At 38.2% G+C, this 20,442-nt stretch overlaps 1 protein-coding gene and 1 pseudogene across 1 annotated transcript in view; both read right to left on the bottom strand.

The window, feature by feature from the left end:
• USH2A (usherin) overlaps window positions 1–20,442 on the bottom strand; it is a 940,802-nt gene that overhangs the window by 84,413 nt on the left and 835,947 nt on the right. The window lies entirely within an intron of this gene.
• On the bottom strand, window positions 11,787–19,197 carry LOC123333599 (annotated as a pseudogene).

The raw sequence follows: 20,442 nt of genomic DNA, 5'->3' as shown, positions 1-20,442 counted from the left end.
GATACAAGATGCACAGGACAGGCTTCTGATTCTTAGGAGCTTATAATCTAATAGAGCGTATCAACAATGCATACGGACACACACAATTCAGAGTACAGTAAATGCTATAACTGAGTGCCAGGAAAATCAGGGAATTACTGAGGGGATACTTCTAGTTGGGAAAGGAGGAGGTAAGGCATTGGGGAAAACTTCATTGGCATCTGATATAAGACAGGAAAGATGTAAAGTTTGAGTAGATGAAAATGTGTGCAGGATTGGAGGAAAGAATAGAAGAAAAACTGCAGGATACGTTTGGGAAAGAGCTAAGAGTTGAATGAGCCAAAGAGTTGTGGATATAGGGCAATAGTGGGGATTAAGGCAGGGAAGAGGGTGGTACGACTGGAAGGGATTGTGGAATGTCACCCTAAAGTTTTTGGACCATATTTGGTAGGAAACAATCAACAACATTAGAGACAATTTTAAGAAATAATTATAGTTATAAATAAGTAAAGAACTCTATTATTTGAAGGAATGATGGAAGAACTTTAAAATTTTTCCCTGTCATAGTACAGGTCATGGTTAGTGGGTGGTAAAATAATAAATCTGTTTAGATGAAATAATTAATTTAATTATTATTCAGCCAAAATGTATAGATTTTTCATATGTAAAAGGTGATAGAGTGCTTTCTTAAGAATTAGATTTTGCAGCAACATGGATGAACCTAGAGTTCATCATACTAAGTGAAGTAAGTCAGCCAGAGAAAGACAAATATATTATATTGCTTATATGTGGAATATTAAAAAATGCTACAAATCAACTCATAAAAACATAAATAAACTTGCAGACATAGAAAATAAACTTATAGGTATTAAAGGGGAAAGGGGGGACCAGGGAGATATATTAGGAGTTTGTGATTATCAGATACAAACTACTATATATAAAATAAACAATAAGAGTAATTTAGGGGTTTAGATTAAAATATACACACTACTATATATAAAATAGATACATACCAAGGACCTACTGTATAGCACAGGGAACTCTACTTAATATTTTTAATAACCTATAAGGGAAAAGAATCTGAAAAGAACACACACACCCCATATCTGAATCACTTTGCTGCACACCTGAAACTAACACGTTATAAATCAACTATACTTCAATTGAAAAAAAGAAAAAAAAGGATATGCTATAAACAGTAAATTTACAATTGTAAACTAGATAATGTTGGCATAAAAATGCTCACCGTCACAGATATTACACATAAGTGACTATGGCAGCCGTACAAAGAGGTCGAAGCCATTATTCCTCAACTGTGTATGATAACACCAAATATGTGCCTTGTTCAGCTCATAGTCTTAAGAGACAAAGTTTCTGCTCCTATAAATTGAAACATGATAACCTTGGGAATAAGATTTTTTTTAAAAATGTATTGAATGTTTGCTCCATTTCAAAATTTCAAATTACTCTTTACACAGTGTTTGTATCCAGGTGGAGATTATGACAACTGGACTGAATTGAAGCCAATTATACTGTCCTGTGTCCTGACTTCCTGTCAGGATCGCATGTACCTGGGTCTGTGGTTTCTGTTGGTAGCGGGGACATGTTTGTGTTGAACCATCCATACCCTTATACCCTGTACATATCAAACAGCTAGAATCAACTAGAAAAGTTTAGGGATGCTGCTGATGACCACAAAGTAAAATGGAACCAATTCAAAGGTATAAACAACAGGAATGAAAAGTGAAAGTGAAAGTTCCTCAGTCATGTCCAACTCTTTGGGACCCCATGAACTATACAGTCCATGGAATTCTCCAGGCAAGAATTCTGGAGTGGGTAGCTGTTCTCTTCTCCAGGGAATCTTCCCAACCCAGTGATCGAACCCAGGTCTCCCTCATTGCAGGCAGATTCATTACCAGCTGAGCCACCAGGGAAGCCCAAGAATACTGGTGTGGGTACCCTATCCCTTTTCCAGGAATCTTCCCAATCCAGAAATCAAACCAGGGTCTCCTGCATTGCTGGTGGATTCTTTACCAGCTGAGCCACCAGGGAATTCCTAGTTCTGGGTTCTAACTAATGTCAGAGGGCTCAACTGGAAAGATTTCAAGAAAGTATAAATGCATATCCTCCCATTAAGTAATTGTTAACATGTATTGTTATATAATTGATTAGTCAGGAGTTTGTTATAAAAATTATAAGTTTCAAATCTAAAATGTTTAGCTTAGAGTATTCATGTGTTAGTGCCATGTAGTATACTTTTGTGTCTGTACTTTCACAAATATCTATGTTCAGAGAAGAAGAATGATATGTGAAAAACTTGGGGGGTGTGTGGTATTTCTTTTCTCTCATTGAAGTACATCATTCATTTTGTAATGAGGGGGCAATGCAAAAAGAACATTCAATTCACAGAAGTTTTCTTTATAGACAAATGGGGTCTATCAATTTAGCCTGTAAAGCAAAAGCTAGGGTTCTTACAAAGTGAACGATGACACCTCAGATACCATAAAAACACTGAGAGAGGAAAAGAACAGTTTGAAATGGCTCATTTTTCAAAAGAGAAGAGGAAAAAAAATAAATTTGTGATAATTAAATTTTAAAGCAGCAAATCAGTCACACTAAATATTAAAAAGCAGTCCTTCCGATCTATCAAAATTAAAAATGTGCATACTCAATGACCTGGCAATCTATTTTATAGTAAAAGGGTACTAAACTACATTGAACCAAATTTCATTCATTCCAGCCAGCCTTGTATTTATTCAATCCTTGATTAAACACATTTAGTGAAGGCTTCCTGTGTACTTGACACCCCCCTAAGCTCTGAGGACACAGCAGAAAACAAAAGCGATGAAACAGTACCCTCCTGAGTCTTATATTAAAATGAGAAAAAATGGGCCATCTATAAGCAAAATGGAGAGAGTCAAAAATTGTGGCAAGTTATGAAGGGAATAAGTAGAGCGATGAACTAGTGTTTAGGTTTAGGTGGTGGGGAGAGTGAGTCTTGGCTTAAGGAGGGTGGGTGAAAATCCTTGAAGACATTTCATTTAGAAACTTCTTTAGACTGCGGAAGAAACCATGTGAAGAACCAGGGCAGAAACTTTCAGGCAGAAGGATGAGCTTGGGAGTTTTGCTGACCGAGAGAAGCTAGTGTGAGTGAGGGTGTGAGTGAGAAGGAGAACAGCCCAAGGTACAAAGTGATGAGCAGGTGCGAGACGGTGTGCGTCTTTTAGGCCAAGAGTCAGAGCCTGATGCTAATTTCAATGGAAAATTACTGAAGGTCTTTTAGCAAGGGAGTGACACAATTTGATTTAGGTTTTAAAGAGATCATTCTTTCTTTAAAAAACTAAAAATCGAGTCACCATATGATACAGCAATCCCACTCCTATGCATATATGTGGAGAAAACTCGCATTCAAAAAGCTACACGCACGGGAATGTTTCCTGCAGTACTATTCATAAAGGCCAAGACATGGAAACCACCTAAATGTCCATCAATGGATAAGTGGATAAAGAAAATGAGGTGCATATATACAATGGAATACTACACAGCCATAAAAGGCATTAAATCATGCTATTTGCAGCAGCATGAGTGGGGCTAGAGATTATCGTAGTAACTGAAGTAAGCCAAAGACAAATACCATATATCACTTATATGTGCAATCTAAAAAGTGATACAAATGAATTTACTTACAAAACAGAAATGGACTCACAGACATAGAAGACAAACTTTTGATTATCAAAGGAGAAAGGCATGAGGAATAAATTAGGAGTTTGGGATTAGCAGAAAAACTATATATAAAAAAGAGAAACAACAAGGGCCTCCTGTACAGTACAGGAAATTATACTCAATATTTTGATATAAACTATAATGGAAAATAATCTGAAAAACAAGATGTGTGTATATATACATACATATATACATATACTAATATATATATATATATAAATAAATATATACATAAAACTGAGTACTTTGCTGTACACCATAAGCTAACACAACACTATAAATCAACTATACCTCAACAAAAAATGTGTGTGTGTGTGTGTGTTAGTCACTCAGTTGTGTCTGACTCTTTGGGACCCCATGGACTGTAGCCCACCAGGCTCCTCTGTCCATGGAATTCTCCAGGCAAGAGTACTGGAGTGGGTTGCCATTTCCTTCTCCAGGGCACCTTCCCCACCCAGGGATTGAACCCAGGTCTTCTACATTGCAGGCAGATTCTTTACCATCTGAGTTACCAAATAAAGGAATTAAAAAAGAGACCACTTTGGTTGCTGTGTGAAAAATTTATGTAGGGTGTTGTATTAGTCTACTCAGGCTGCCATAATAGAAATACCATGCATGCTAGGTCATTTCAGTCATGTCCAACTCTGTGCAACCCCATGGACTGTAGCCAACCAGGCTCCTCCATCCATGGGATTTTCCAGGCAAGAGTACTGGAGTGGGTTGCCATTTCCTTCTCCAGGGGAATCTTCCTGACCCAGGAATTGAACCCAGGTCTCCTGCATTGCAGGCAGACACTTTACTGTCTGAGCCACCAGGGAAGTTGTCATACCTAGTGTAAAAAGGGCTTTACACGCATTATCTCATTTCATCTGCATGACAAAGCTCTGAAAGTGGTAAGGAAACTGAGGCTTAGATAAGTAATTTGCCCAGAGTCACAGTGCTAACAAATGGCATAGTTATGTTTTATTTCTGTACTATTCTGAGTTCAAATGTCCTTGTCAACTGCATCCACAGTCCTAATGTTTTGGTCCTAGGACCCCTATTTTTAAAAAATAATAAGAATCCCTAAAAGCTTTAGTTTCTGTGCTTTATATATCCCAACATTTACTATATAAAAAATTAAAATTGAGGAAATATTAAGAAGCATATACTCTACTAGCCAGCAGAGAGAAAACATCATTACATACTTGGAAAACTCCACTGTGCACTTTGAGGAGATGAGACTGAAAAAGACATATAATGTCCTCATATCAATTATCGAAATATTTTTGACCTAGTAGACTTCCTGAAAAAGTTTCTGGGACTCTAAGGGGTTCATGAACTACATTGTGATACCGCTTAACTACATTATACTCTGCTTTAATTGACAGTACCAATTAAAGATTAATCAAAGATTTGTTTGAACTTTTATGCAGTGAAAGAAGGAGTCTTATACTTCTAACTTTTGACAGACACACTCATAATACTTGTGATTAAATATGAAGTATCCATGTATACATAAGTCCTATTAGTAAAACTTTTAATTAGGGTTAAAGAGTCAAAAAATTGTAACTGGACTATACTTCAACTGCCTAATTTTATGGTTGAAACTAAAGTCCAAATGGCATAAATTACCTGTATAAGATCTTACAATCCATCAGTACTAGATTTGCAATTGAACTTGAGCTTCCCAACTCATACATATACACTCTTTTTAATTAAAATTAAAATTATTTGTTTGAAACAAGTTGTCCCAAATTTCTTTGTAATAAGTATTACCACCTGTGAAAGAGAATGGGCTTGTATTTATTCATAGATGTACTTCCTTTATTAATTGATCTTCTGTATTGTATCTGTCTGTTCACTTGTTTGTCCATCTACTACAAGATCAATGAAATGTTTTGCATCAGGAGTGTTTCCTAACCTTGCTCCACTCTAGTTTCCTCATCATGAAAAAGGAATAGTAATAGTACCTATCTTTTTCAGTTTGTAAATTTTAGTGAGTTATATCTTAGAATAGTTTTTGATATGTAGGGTATTTAATAAGTGCTAGATTTTATTATTAGTATCTTAAACATCTAAAAGATACTTCTATCCATAAGACACTCAATAAATATCCTGGAAGTTATGAAAGAATAAAAGGTTGATTCTCAAGCAATGGAGAGCTAACAAGGTATTTTTAGTGCATACTACCCTGGCTCAGAAGCAGAGACATTACTTTGCCAACAAAGGTCCGTCTAGTCAAGGCTATGGTTTTTCCTGTGGTCATGTATGGATGTGAGAGTTGGACTGTGAAGAAAGCTAAGCGCCGAAGAATTGATGCTTTTGAACTGTGGTGTTGGAGAAGACTCTTGAGAGTCCCTTGGACTGCAAGGAGATCCAACCAGTCCATTCTAAAGGAGATCGGTCCTGGGTGTTCTATGGAAGGAATGATGCCAAAGCTGAAACTCCAGTACTTTGGCCACCTCATGTGAAGAGTTGACTCATTAGAAAAGACTCTGATGCTGGGAGGGATTTCGGGCAGTAGGAGAAGGGGACAACAGAGGATGAAATGGCTGGATGGCATCACTGACTCAATGGACGTGAGTTTGAGTGAACTCCGGGAGTTGGTAATGGACAGGGAGTCCTGGCGTGCTGCAATTCATGGGGTTGCAAAGAGTCGGACATGACTGAGCAACTGAACTGAACTGAACTGAACCCTGGCTCAGATGGAGACTATATGGAGAATGGTATGTTGAAAAAAGGCATAGCATCTTATGAATGTAAGTACATCTTTTAAGTTAAATTTATAAGCAGTATCTCTGTAAATGTTTTCTGTGAAGACCTAGTAGGTACTGGAAAAATGTGCATTGAAAAACTGAGCAAATTCTGCCTTGTTATTGACTTCAACTATTTGGTCTTTAGAAATTTATTTAAATATAAATGCATATATAAATTTACATGGAAATTTATTTACATCTATGTATACATATATGTATGGATCGTTCTTGGTAGCTCAGTGGTAAAGTATCCACCTGCAATTCAGGAAACACATGTTCAATCTCTGGGTCAGGAAGTTCCCCTAGAGAAGGCAATGGCAACCCACTCCAATATTCTTGCCTGGGAAATCCCATGGACAGAGAAGCCTGGAGGGCTACAGTGCATTGGGTCACAAAAGAGTCGGACACAGCTTTATATATATGTACATATATATAAACTGGATTATCTAATAATGGGCATGATTTTTTACTTTTACCTACAGGGCATTCAATATAATACAGTTTTTGTTTTCTTACATATCTTGACTTTGGGGACTGAGCTGAAAAAGATAATATCTTTTGCCAATGAGGAACAAATAACACTATTAGGTAATATGGAACATTTACAAAGACAGTTTGTTAGTAATGCACTCAAAATGATATTTTTCAGAGGGTCTTGGGTATTAGGATGACAGATACTCATTCAGTCCTCGTGGGTCAGGTTATCCTTGGAAACAGGAAAATGTGAACAATTTTATGATAGTAAATGTGAAAGTTTACATAAAGTGGGAAATTCTAAAAAAACAGGAAAAATTAAACAACTGCACTCAAATACATTAATCAGCTTTAAAACAAAATGAAATAAAGTCCTGAATGAGCCTCTTACTCTAAAAAGGCCCAGGTCCAGAGAGTTTAACCAGTGAAGTTTTCTGTTACTACTTTTTAATTAAATCTGCAACTGATAACTGACACTATATACGGGGGAGGAGGGGGGGGCGGGTTCCAGAAAATAGGTAAACGGGCCACATACCAAACTTTCTACATGTCTTAAGAAAATATCAAAATTGAACAAGAACATAATAAGAAAAATGTGTTTTCATAGATCAAAATCACTTGAGATGAAGTCACATTATTAATAAGTAGTATCCAACATCACATTTAAAAGACATATTCTGACTCTGTAGGATTTAGCCCTTAGAAAAGTTGATTAACATATTATCATTTTAATAGAATTAATAAAATCCATCACCCATTCATGATAAAACCTCTTAGCCAGGTAAAAATGGAAGAAATTATCCTTAATCTGATAAAAATTTACTAAAATCATACAGTAAATTATATTTAAAGTCCTAGAAATCTTATGATCAATATAACAATCAGGTAGGACAGGATGCCCTCCATTCATTATTGTACTGATAATTCTAGGCAATGCTACACCAAAAAAAAAACCCAAACATTCTCTGACGTAAATCATATCAGTGTTACCTTAGGTCAGTTTCCCAAGGCAATAGAAATATAAGCAAAAATAAACACATGGGACTTAACCAAACTTATAATCTTTTGCACAGTAAATAAAACTATAAACAAAATGAAGACAACCTATGGACTGTGAGAAAATATGCAAATTAAATGCTGATAAAGGCCTAATTTCAAAAAGATACAAATAGTTCATACAATTAAGCAACAAAAATCAAACAACCTAATCAAAAAATGGGTAGATGACCTAAACAGACATTTCTCCAAAGAAGACATGCAGATGGCCAATAGTCACATGAAGAGATGCTCATCATTGCAAATTATTAGAAAAATGCAAATCAAAACTACAGTGAGGTACCACCTCACAGTGCTCAGGATAGTATCATTAAAAAATCTACAAATAACAAAATGCTGGAGAGGGTTTGGAGAAAAAGGAACCCTCATACACTGTTGGTGGGAATGTAAATTGGTACAGCCACTATGCAGACAAGTATGGAGGTTCCTTAAAAAACTAAAAATAAAGACACCATGCTGCTGCTGCTAAGTTGCTTCAGTCGTGTCTGACTCTGTGTGACCCCATAGACGGCAGCCCACCAGGCTCCCCCGTCTCTGGGATTCTCCAGGCAAGAACACTGCAGTGGGTTGCCATTTCCTTCTCCAATGCATGAAAGTGAAAAGTGAAAATGAAGTCGCTTAGTTGTGCCCGACTCTTAGCGACCCCATGGGCTGCAGCCTACCAGGCTCTCCCATCCACGGGATTCTCCAGGCAGGAGTACTGGAGTGGATGGCCATTGCCTTCTCCGAAAGCTACCATATGATCCAGCAATTCCATTCTTGGGCATATATCCAGACAAAACCATAACTCAAAAAAATACATGCATCACTATAACAGCACTACTTATAGTAGCCAAGACACAGAAGCAACCTAAATATAAACTGACAGATGAATAGACAAAGAAGATGTGGTATATATAGACAATGAAATATTACTCAACCATAAAAAGAATGAAATAATGCCATTTGCAGCAACATGGATGGACCTAGAGATTAGCATACTAAGTAAAAGAAAAAAATACCATATAATATCACTGATATATGGAATCTAAAATACAACACAAATGAACTTATCTACAAAATAGAAATAGACTCACAAACACAGAGAACAGACCTGTGGTTGCTGAGGGTGAGGGCAATAGGATAAGGATGGATTGGGAATTTGGGACTAGCAGATGCAAACTATTAAATTTAGAATGGATAAACGAGAAGGTCCTACTGTGTAGTACAGAAACTATATTCAATATCCTGTGATAAACCATAATGGAAAAGAATATGAAAAATAATGTGTGTGTGTATATATATGTATATATGTATGTATGTATATATATATATATATATATATATATATAACTGAATCACTGCTATACAACAGGAATGAACAAAACATCATGAATCAAGAATTTCAATATTCATCATGGAATATACCTTCTTTCTTTGAATCCTTGGATTCAAAGGAGTCCAAGACACACTGTTATTTTATGTATCCCCAAGAAAGAAAAAAATGCTTCCAATTGAATGAAGATACAAGGCTCTTTTATCACTTAAAATTTTTGTCTTATACATGTGGAAAGATACCTTGAGACTTGCATTTTTTGCTGTTGTTGAAAGAGGAAGAGTGAAAAAGTTGGCTTAAAGCTCAACATTCAGAAAACTAAGATCATGGCATCTGGTCCCATCACTTCATGGCAAATAGATGGGGAAACAGTGGAAACTGTCAGACTTTATTTTTCTGGGCTCCAAAATCACTGCAGATGGTGACTGCAGCCATGAAATTAAAAGACGCTTATTCCTTGGAAGGAAAGTTATGACCAACCTAGATAACATAGTGAAAAGCAGAGACATTTACTTTGCCAACAAAGGTCCATCTAGTTAAGGCTATGGTTTTTCCAGCGGTCATGGAATGTGAGAGTTGGACTATAAAGAAAACTGAGCACCAAAGAATTGATGCTTTTGAACTGTGGTGTTGGAGAAGACTCTTGAGTGTCCCTTGGACTGCAAGGAGATCCAACCAGTCCATTCTGAAGGAGATCAGCCCTGGGATTTCTTTGGAAGGACTGATGCCAAAGCTGAAACTCCAATACTTTGGCCACCTCATGCGAAGAGTTGACTCATTGGAAAAGACCCTGATGCTGGGAGGGATTGGGGGCAGGAGAAGGGGATGACAGAGGATGAGATGGTTGGATGGCATCACCGACTCAATGGACATGAGTCTGAGTGAACTCCAGGAGTTGGTGATGGACAGGGAGGCCTGGCGTGTTGCGATTCACAGGGTCGCAAAGAGTCAGACACGACTGAGCGACTGAACTAAACTGAGGCTCTTATGTCTTTCTGTGTATACAATAAATAACTTCATTTTAATGCTAAATTATAGTGTAATCTTTTTTTTTTTTGGTTCTTCATTTTTATTTAACCCAAAATAGCTAATGACAAAAACACTTAAAAAATATCCCCAACACTTGACTATTCAGTCATTTTTGGTTGATGACACTTGATTATTCAGTCCTTACTTGCTTCCATATGTATTAACACATCTAGCATAAATACATCACCAAGAGTTTGCAGCAAGCTTTAAATCTGGATGTTCAGAGCCTAGTCAAAAACCATGATTTACTTATTAGTTTTGAATTTAAATACTTTTCTCCCACACAGAAGCTTATTAATCTAATAATCATAAATAAGCTAGCTATTAATTAGTTTCAAGGAAATGCCCAAAGACAGCACACATATACAGGCTGCATATATGCTTTTATTCTTTATTAGTCAAAATCTGAATGTCTGTAAGATGTACAGTGGAGGTGCATCATAAACCCATTTAATTTATATTAATTCAATGTATGAGGTCAGTGAAAAGGAAATGATAAGCAAAAAGGAAAATAACAATCAATCTGGCAATTATACCACCTATTCAATGAATGGATGCCCTTGAGTAAACTGAGATGAGTGTTGTCAATCTGGTGTTCCCTCAGCTACTGTCAGTTCACATGTACCTTTTATAGGGCAAGCATCTTGCAAGGGTAAGTATAATTCTAGCATTTAAAGGTACGTACTTCTTCTATAAAATAGTCCCTAAACAAGCACCAACAACTTTAATTGGTCTTCAACTGAAGAAACAGTTCTCTCTTCCAACATGGGAGGAAAAACTGGCTGTCGTGGATGGAGACTTCCGATATGGCACCATTCTAAAGGGCTTTCAAGGTCAGTCTTGATACCCCAGTCTACCTTATGGGCCGACGTTGGAAGTAAATCCCTGCATATGATGCAACTCCACTGTAATGCAAATTAAAATGCCGAGATTTTTTAAATGCCCTAGTATGGTCAGTATAATTTCATTTCCAGTTTAGTTCCTTCCTCACATTTAGCAGTGTGTTTCTGTAATGCTCTCCTGGTGCCAGCATTTCAGAATGTTATCTATCACTGGCTGAGAAAACTCTCACGATGAAAAGATTAGTGTGTCATAGAATCTGAACAAAAAAAATCTACCAAAGCTGATCAGTCTCATAACGATTCAGGGTAAGATTTTCAATTAGCAAATGGTGTGATTGAAGTGGAGAGTAACTGTTCTGCTACACTTGGAGGTCCCCAAGATGTTCTTTAGTCTTCTTTTCTGGGATTTCTAAATTGACAGCTACATTCTACTTCTTAAACATTTGGCCTTAACCTCAGCACCACCCCGATTTGGTTTCTATTTTAAAAGTACCATTCCAATGGAAATGTTCCTGCTCCGAATTAAGCTGGGACTGTGAATTTTACCACTAGCAAGGGAGAGCCGTTATGTCAGAGTTTAGGTTAATCTGGTAGGTATCAATTTCCTTGACTACAACTTCAAAACCTGCTTCAGCTTCTTCTAGCCATGGAGGATTTCTACCTGCGTTGTAGATGAGGGTAAAATATCCCATGGAGAACTCCTTCAGTAACCACATTTGGAAAATCGCTGGCTACAAGCAAGATGTATGGATCCCTGAGAACAGCAGCACCGGCTGGTGGAACAGTTCGCTTTACTCTTCAGACTCTGTCTCATCAAAAGATCCACAACTCTCTGTCTTTGGTAGAGAGGGCAAATGTTGAACATTTACGGAATCAAGAAATAGTTTGGGAAGTTCTTCATTTTCCAAAATGACAGCCTATAAATAGTTTCCAAACCTTGTCATCAGTGCTCCAACATTTGGGACTCAGTTCCAAACATGTTTAGAAGAAATTTCTGGGGTTTTAATACCTTTCTTAAGCTTTTTGTACAGGGCATGAAATTTGCTGTACCTTTTTTCAACAAAATGTTTTCTTCCATTCATTAGCACTTCTATCTTAAACACTGTGTATCCCCGCTCCAGGTCACTCTCCTTGTAGCAAAAGGATGGGATGTAGACCTTCACGGTTGCACCAGCCAGCTGATGGAGGGCCCATAGTATAATCTTTGTGAAGACATTTTAAGTGGCAATTAAATGCTACGTGTGTAGTACCGGCAGTGTAGGTAACTCAACCGAAGTGACAGGAGTGTGAATGGCATTGATTAAGTTCATCCAGACCCAGGAAATGACAAGTAGGTAATAACTGCCACTTGCATTGATGGTAAGACTTAGATGCATGTGGTTTCAGAGAGAGATGGAGAAATGTGAAAAAATGTTCATCATAAAAATCAATGAGCTTTCTGTTCTTTGTTTTCCGAGTAGCCTTCCTGAATAGAAGAGTGCTGCCTGCAACGCGGGAGACCTGGGTTTGATCCCTGAGTTGGGAAGATCCCCTGGAGAAGGGAAAGGCTACCCAGTCCAGTATTCTGACCTGGAGAATTCCATGGACTGTACAGTCCATGGAGTTGCGATGAGTCAGACATGACTGAGTGACTTTCACTTTATCCTATGGTAAAAACCAGTGCATAACTTATAGTCCATTTATTTTAGAAAAGCGAACTGATTTGTTTTTGGTGACAATAATGGGACCAGAAAGCTAAAGCTGGCCTACTTAAAGGGCAGTCCAAACACACTGCCACTTTGGCTATAGTGCAACCAGCAATGGCACGAAATGAAAACCAGACTGGGAACTCACAAATGAGGCTGGTAACAAATGGACTACATTAGGACTTTTGTTGTGCATACAAAGCAGTGCAGAAAGACATATCTGACTACTACATTCAGTTCCGCTGCTTTCAAAGTTATTTGTAGCATATAGTCTATGTACTTTTCATCCTTTTCATAAATAGTTTCTCAAAGGGTTAAGACAGTGAGTACATGCTATAGGGTAAGCACTTTTCAAGTGCTTTATGTATATTAATCCTTAAAGCAATCTCATGAGATAGCACTGCTATTATCCTCATTTTCAGATAAGGAAATGGATGTAAAGTTGAAGCAAATAGTCCATGGTCATATAATTATGATTGTCTATGGCAGAAAGTAAAGAAGAACTAAAGAGCCTGATGAAAGTAAAAGAGGAGAATGAAAAAGTTGGCTTCAAGCTCAACATTCAGGAAACTAAGATCATGGCATCTGGTCCCATCACTTCATGGCAAATAGATGGGGAAACAGCAGCAGACTATTTTTTTGGGCTCCAAAATCATTGCACATGGTGACTGCAGCCATGAAATAAAAAGATGTTTGCTCCTTGGAAGACAAGTTATGACCAACATAGACAGCATATTAAAAAGCAGAGACATTACTTTGCCAACAAAGGCTCATCTTGTCAAAGCTATAGTTTTTCCAGTAGCCATGTATGGATGTGAGAGTTGGACGATAAAGAAAGCTGAGTGCTGAGGAATTGATGCTTTTGAACTGTGGTGTTGGAGAAGACTCTTGACAGTCCCTTGGATTGCAAGGATATCCAACCAGTCCATCCTAAAGGAAATCAGTCCTGAATATTCATTAGAAGGACTGATTCTGAAGTTGAAGCTTCAATACTTTGGCCACCTGATGGAAAGAACTGACTCATTTGAAAAGACCCTGATTGAAGGCGGGAGGAGAAGGGGACAACAGAGGATGAGATGGTTGGATGGCATCACCGACTCAATGGACATGAGTTTAAGCAAGCTCCAGGAGTTGGTGATGGACAGGGAAGCCTGGCGTGCTGCAGTCCATGGGGTATCAAAGAGTCGGACATGACTGAGCAACTGAACTGAACTGATATAATTATAGGAGGCAGAACCAGGATTTGAGGGGAGGCATTCTGACTATACAGTCCAGGCTCATAACCCTGAATATACCCCCATTAGTCCCACCAGATTTCAGAAGGTGGAAGCCAATCTACACTACTTCTCTATAAAGAAAGGGTCTCACTTCTTCCTTCCAGGGACCCAGAAAGACTTCCTCTGCTCTCTGACCTGTTTACTGCTCTGTTTTATGAAGAATCAGAAGAATCTCAAGAGGAATCAAGGGGAATAGAAAGATTCGAAATAACACAGCTTTTAAAATAAACACAACTCCAATGGTCTGCATGCAAGTCAGGAAAAGCAGATGTTATAAGACTAAACAATGATAACACTTGAGGCTAAGAAAAGATACTGCAAAGATAGGTCATCTTCCAAAATTCACATATGCCAGGCCCCAAGGGGTTAACTGTTATCAACGACCAGAGCCCAGGCAGTCTGGGCTTCCCAGGCGGCACTAGCGGTAAAGAACCTGCCTATTGATGCAGGAGACATAAGAGATGAGGGTTTGATCCCGGGGTCGGGAAGATCCCCTGGAGAAGGGAATGGCAACCCACTCCAATATTCTTGACTGGAGAACCCCATGGACAGAGAAGTCTGGTGGGCTGCGGTCCATAGGACTGCAAAGAGTCAGACACGACTAAAGCTACTTAGCAGGCACGCAGCATGCAGGCAGTTTAGGCAGATGCTGGTGGTATACTTAAGCAGTTGTGACATGATTGTGTTGTTGCTTTGAAAACATTTTAGTATAATAGGATTTAAAATTTCCCCTTTTCTTTGGATTTTTCAGTTCATATTGGCATTAAATTAAAGCATTAAGTCAACTAGCTTAGTGCAAAGCAAATTATGTCAGGTTCAGCATTGAAGGCTTCACTATGGAATATCTATTGACTCAAGCTTATTAACTTGTAAATCCTCCTGTTTTAGATTATGATCTATTGATTATCTGCTTTTATTTGCGCTTTAAATGAATAAACAAAAAGAAATGATCACGGTTTAGTCATTACACCTTAAGAGAAAACATACTTAAGCTAAGCATACTTAATTAAAAATAAAAACAACTTATATTTGTTCTGAGAGCTAGAAGTTGTGGTTCTTATTTTCATTGAGGCAAGTCAAAGATTGTTTTTAGACCATTGGACAAAACAGAAAAAAAAAGTTTCTCACTGAGGATAGACGGTGTGGTATGAGTTTGGCATCTTAAATGCATTATTAAAATTATTCTGCAATCTATTACTTTGCTTGCCCTGTTTTAGCAAAAAAAACAAAAATGGTCTCTTTAATGCAAGAAGAAATTCTCTGAGAAGCCCTGTGACTAATGTCTGGGGAATGAGGTAAGCTCTGAGAGCCGAGGTCCTTTAATAAAAATAAAAGCAGTTAACTTAGAGTTAGAAGACCGCTCTGTCACTCATACTAGAGGGGACATTTGGCAAATTACCTACTTTTTATGAGTCTTGGTTTCTAACAGTTAATATATCTCTCATGGACTTTTGTAAGGATTAAACTGGATGACCTTCTGAAACAGCCTGGTACATAGTCGTTGTTCAGTCACTAAGTCATGTCCAACTCTTCGTGACCTCATGAACTGCAGTGCACCAGACTTCCCTGTCCTTCACTATCTCCCGGAGCTTGCTCAGAACTTCTTCAGTGTCCACTGAGTCAGTGATGCCATCCAACCACCTCATCCTCTGTCACTCCCTTCTCCTCTTGCCCTCAAGCTTTCCCAGCTGTTGCTGCTGTTAAGTCACTTCAGTTGTGTCCGATTCTGTGTGACCCCATAGATGGCAGCCCACCAGGCTCCCCCGTCCCTGGGATTCTCCAGGCAAGAACACTGGAGTGGGTTGCCATTTCCTTCTCCAATGCAGGAAAGTGAAAAGTGAAAGTGAAGTCGCTCAGTCGTGTCCGACTCTTAGCAATCCAATGGACCACAGCCTACCAGGCTCCTCTGTCCATGGGATTTGCCAGGCAAGAGTACTGGAGTTGGGTGCCATTGCCTTCTCCGACTTTCCCAGCATCAGGGCCTTTTCCAGTGAGTTGTCTCTTCAAACTCAGGTGGCCAAAGTATTGGAGCTTCAGCTTCAGCATCAGTCCTTCCAATGAATATTCAGATTTGATAGTGGATTTCCCTTAGGATTGACTTGCCTGACTTCCTTGCTGTCTAAGGGACTCCAAGAGTCTTATCCAGCACCACAGTTCAAAAACATCAACTTTTTAGGTGCTCAGCCTTCTTTATGGTCCAGCTCACACATCCATACATGACTACTGGAAAGATCACAGCCTTGACTATATGGACCTTTTTCAGCAAAGTGATGATTCTGCTTTTTAATACACTCCCTAGGTTTGTAACAGCTTTTCTCCCAAGGAACAGCATCTTTTAATTTTGTGGCTGCAGTCACCATTCGGAGTGATTTGGGAGCTCAAGAAAATGAAATATGACATTGTTTCTAGTTTTTCTGCATTTATTCGCCATGAAGTGATGGGACCTGTTGCCATGATCTTCATTTGTTGAATGCTGAGTTTTAAGTCAGCTTTTTCACTCTCTTCTTTCACCTTCAACAAGAGGTTCTTTAGTTCCTCTTCACTTTCTGCCATTGAAGTGGTATCAGCTGCATATCTGAGGTTGTTTATATTTATTTCTCCTGACAGTCTTGATTCCAGTTTATGAGTCATCCAGCCCAACATTTTGCATGATGTACTCTGCATATAAGTTAAATAAGCAGGGTGACAATATATAGCCTTGATGTACTCCTTTCCCAATTTTGAACCAGTGTGTTTTTCCATGTCCAGTTCTAACTGTTGCTTCTTGTCCTACATACAGGTTTCTCAGGAGGCAAGTAAGGTGGTCTGGTATTCCCATCTCTTTAAGAATTTTCCAAGTTTGTTGTGATCCACACAGTCAAAGGCTTTAGCGTAATGAAGCAGAAGTAGATTTTTTTTTTTTTAATTCTCTTGCTTTTTCTATGATCCAATCAGTGCTGGCAATTTGATCTCTGGTTTCTCTGCCTTTTCTAAATCCAGCTGGTACATCTGGAAGTTCTTGGTTCACATACTGCTGAAGCCTAGCTTGAAAGATGTTGAGCATAATCTTGCTAGCATGTGAAATGAGAATAATTGTACAGTAATTTGAACATTTTTGGCATTGCCTACTTTTGGGAATGGAATGAAAACCGACCTTTTCCAGTCTTGTAGCCACTGCTGAGTTTTCCAAATTTGCTGGCATATTAAGTGCAGTACTTTAATGGCATCATCTTTTAGGATTTGAAATATTTCAACTGGAATTCCATCACCTCCACTAGCTTTGTTCATAATGATTCTTCCTAAGGCCCACTTGACTTCACAATCCAGGATGTCTGCCTCTAGTTAAGTGATCACACCCATCATGGTTACCTGGGTCATTAAGACCTTTTTTTGTATAGTTCTTCTGTGTATTCTTGCCACTTCTACTTAATCTCTTCTGCTTCTGTTAGGTCTTTGCCATTTCTGACCTTTATTGTGCCCATCTTTGCATGAAATGTTCCCTTGGTATCTCTTTTATTAAAGAGAACTCTAGTCTTTGCATTCTATTGTTTTCTTCTATTTCTTGCATTGTTCACTGAAGAAGGCTTTCTTAACTCTCCTTGCTATTCTTTGGAACTCTGCATTCAGTTAGGTATGTTTTTCCCTTTCTTCTTTGTCTTGCCCTTTTTTTTTTTTTTCCTCAGCTATTTATAAAGCCTCCTCAGATAACCATTTTGCCTTGCTGCATTTCTTTTTTCTTGAGGATAGCTTTTGTCACCACCTCCTGTACAATGTTGGGAACCTTTCTCCATAGTCCTTCAGGACCTCTGTCTACCAGATCTAATTGTTGAATCTATTCATCACCTCCACTTTATAATCGTAAGGGATTTGATTTAGGTCATACCTGAATGGCCTAGTGGTTTTCCCTACATTCTTCAATTTGAGTGAGCCTGAATTTTGCAATAATGAGCTCAAGATCTGTGCCATAGTCTGATCCAGGTCTTGTTTTTGCTACCTTTATAGAGCTTCTCCATCTTCGGCTACAAAGAATATAATCAATCTGATTTTGTTACTGACCATCTGGTGATGTCCATGTATACAGTTGTCTCTTGTGCTGCTAAAAGAAGGTGTTTGCTATGACCATTGCATTCTCTTGCCAAAACTCCGTTAGCCTTTGCCCTGCTTCATTTTCTACTCCAAGGCCAAACTTGCCTTTATGCCAAGTATCTCTTGACTTCTTAGTTTTGTATCCCAGTCCTCTATGAAGAAAAGTACATACACACACACACACACACACATACACACACATACATATTTAGTGTTAGTTCTAGGAGTTCTTGTAGGTCCTCACAGAATCGTTCTTCATCTTCTTCAGCATTACTGGTAGGGGCATAGACTTGGATTACTGTGATGTTGAATGGTTTGCCTTGGAAACGAACTGAGATCATTCTGCCATTTTTGAGATTGCACCCAAATACTGCATTTAGGACTCTTTTGTTGACTATGAGGGCTACACCATTTCTTCTAAGGGATTCTTGCCCACAGTAGTAGATACAATGGTCATCTGAGTTAAATTCACCCATTCCTGGCCATTTTAGTTCACTGATTCCTAAAATGTCAGTGTTCACTCTTGCCATCTCCTATTTGACCACTTCCAATTTGCCTTGATTCATGGACCTAACATTCCAGGTTTCTAATATTGTTCTTTAGAGCATCGGGCTTTACTTTCACCACTGGACACAACCACAGCTGGGTGTTATTTCTGCTTTGGCTCAGGCTCTTCATTCTTTCTGCAGCTATTCCTCCACCCTTCCCCAGTAGTATATTGGACACCTACTGACCTGGGGGGCTCATCTTTCAGTGTCATATCTTTCTGCCTTTTCATACTGTTCATGGGGTTCAGTAAAAGTGCTCAGATCCTTGCTATCAGAAGCAGCTAAGGAAATGATTTGATGTCAAAGGGCACCTGTTTTTTATAATTGAAGTACACTTGATTTATTTATAAATTTGATTTTATGCTTTGTTTAAAGATCTTACCAACGAAAAATGCTGTGATAGGTTTATGGCCTGAGAGTCAAATCCATGGTCAAATACCGATTGAGCATCTACTTTTTCTAACATGGTGCTAAGCACTAAAGGGAGTGGAAAAGAAGTAGAAAGTGTTCAAATCTTAGATTTCAGGTACTGCAACTCATTAGGAATGCAAAACTCACATTCAAGAAAGCACTGTAAAAACACATGGAAACTAGCACTAAAGAAGTTATTATGTGCTTAAATTAAGCAATGAGAAAAAAACTCCACAGCATGGAAAGAGCTTTAAATAGCAATAGACAGGAAATGTACTACGTATATGTGATAGAAGAGTAGTCATTGTATTATCCAATGTAAGATTTCAGCAAACTAAAACAAATTTAAAATTTCTAGAATCTTAAGAGTCAGAAGAGCATTTACAGTTAGCTATTTGACCATCACATCTGATGCAGAAATCCCAGAAGACTGGGGGTAGAAAGGTACAAGGAGAGGCTTCCTTGCAAACATAATGAGACTAAAGATCAATTTGTAAAAGCTTTATTTACTATAACTAAGACTCTGGAATCTGCTAATTTAGAAGAAGAATGATTCTATAACACCTTCATTGAATTGAAGGCAGAAAATTGTTGCCTGTTACTTCGATTACCTTCTGCCAGGCTAATGTAAGATCACTGCAAGTTTATGGAGGCAAGACCACCAAGAACTCAGATCGTTCAGGAATGAGTTTGGTTGTGCTCATCAGCCAAATAACCCCAATTTGTTAGGGATATAAGAAAGCGAAGTCATAAATACCACAACTGGCTTCATGACCTATTATAGAAATAAAGTCTATAGACTGTACTCTGTGTTGTGTATATAAATATTCATTCTCTTCTTTTCACCCAATATTGTATACCTGGTGTTTTCAGGTGGTTACACTTACTATTTAATTTTTGGGCTATAGATTATAAAAATGGGATTAGGAAAAAAACCTGGAGAAAGATTTGGGAAATTATTAAGAGTTCAGAGTACAGTCTATAGACTTTATTTCTATAATAGGTCATGAGGCCAGTTGTGGTATTTATGACTTCCTTTTCTTATATCCCTAACAAATTGGGGTTATTTGGCTGATGAGCACAACCAAACTCATTCCTGAACGATCTGAGTTCTTGGTGGTCTTGCCTCCATAAACTTCAGATAGTAATAAGAGACTTTTATTTTGCAATGAATTCATTTTATTCTGGTTTACCTGGAATGTGGGGATATTTTGGAAGATGATATGGGAGGAAATGAAGGAAGTCAGACACCCGGATGATGGACTGGCATTCAAGGTAGCCTTTGTTACCAGTACGTGAA

The sequence above is a fragment of the Bubalus bubalis genome, chromosome 5, assembly GCF_019923935.1.
Source record: "Bubalus bubalis isolate 160015118507 breed Murrah chromosome 5, NDDB_SH_1, whole genome shotgun sequence".
Classification (NCBI taxonomy): Eukaryota; Metazoa; Chordata; class Mammalia; order Artiodactyla; family Bovidae; genus Bubalus; species Bubalus bubalis.
The sequence above is the reverse complement of the archived record's forward strand: the minus strand, read 5'-3'. Positions and strand labels throughout refer to the sequence as shown.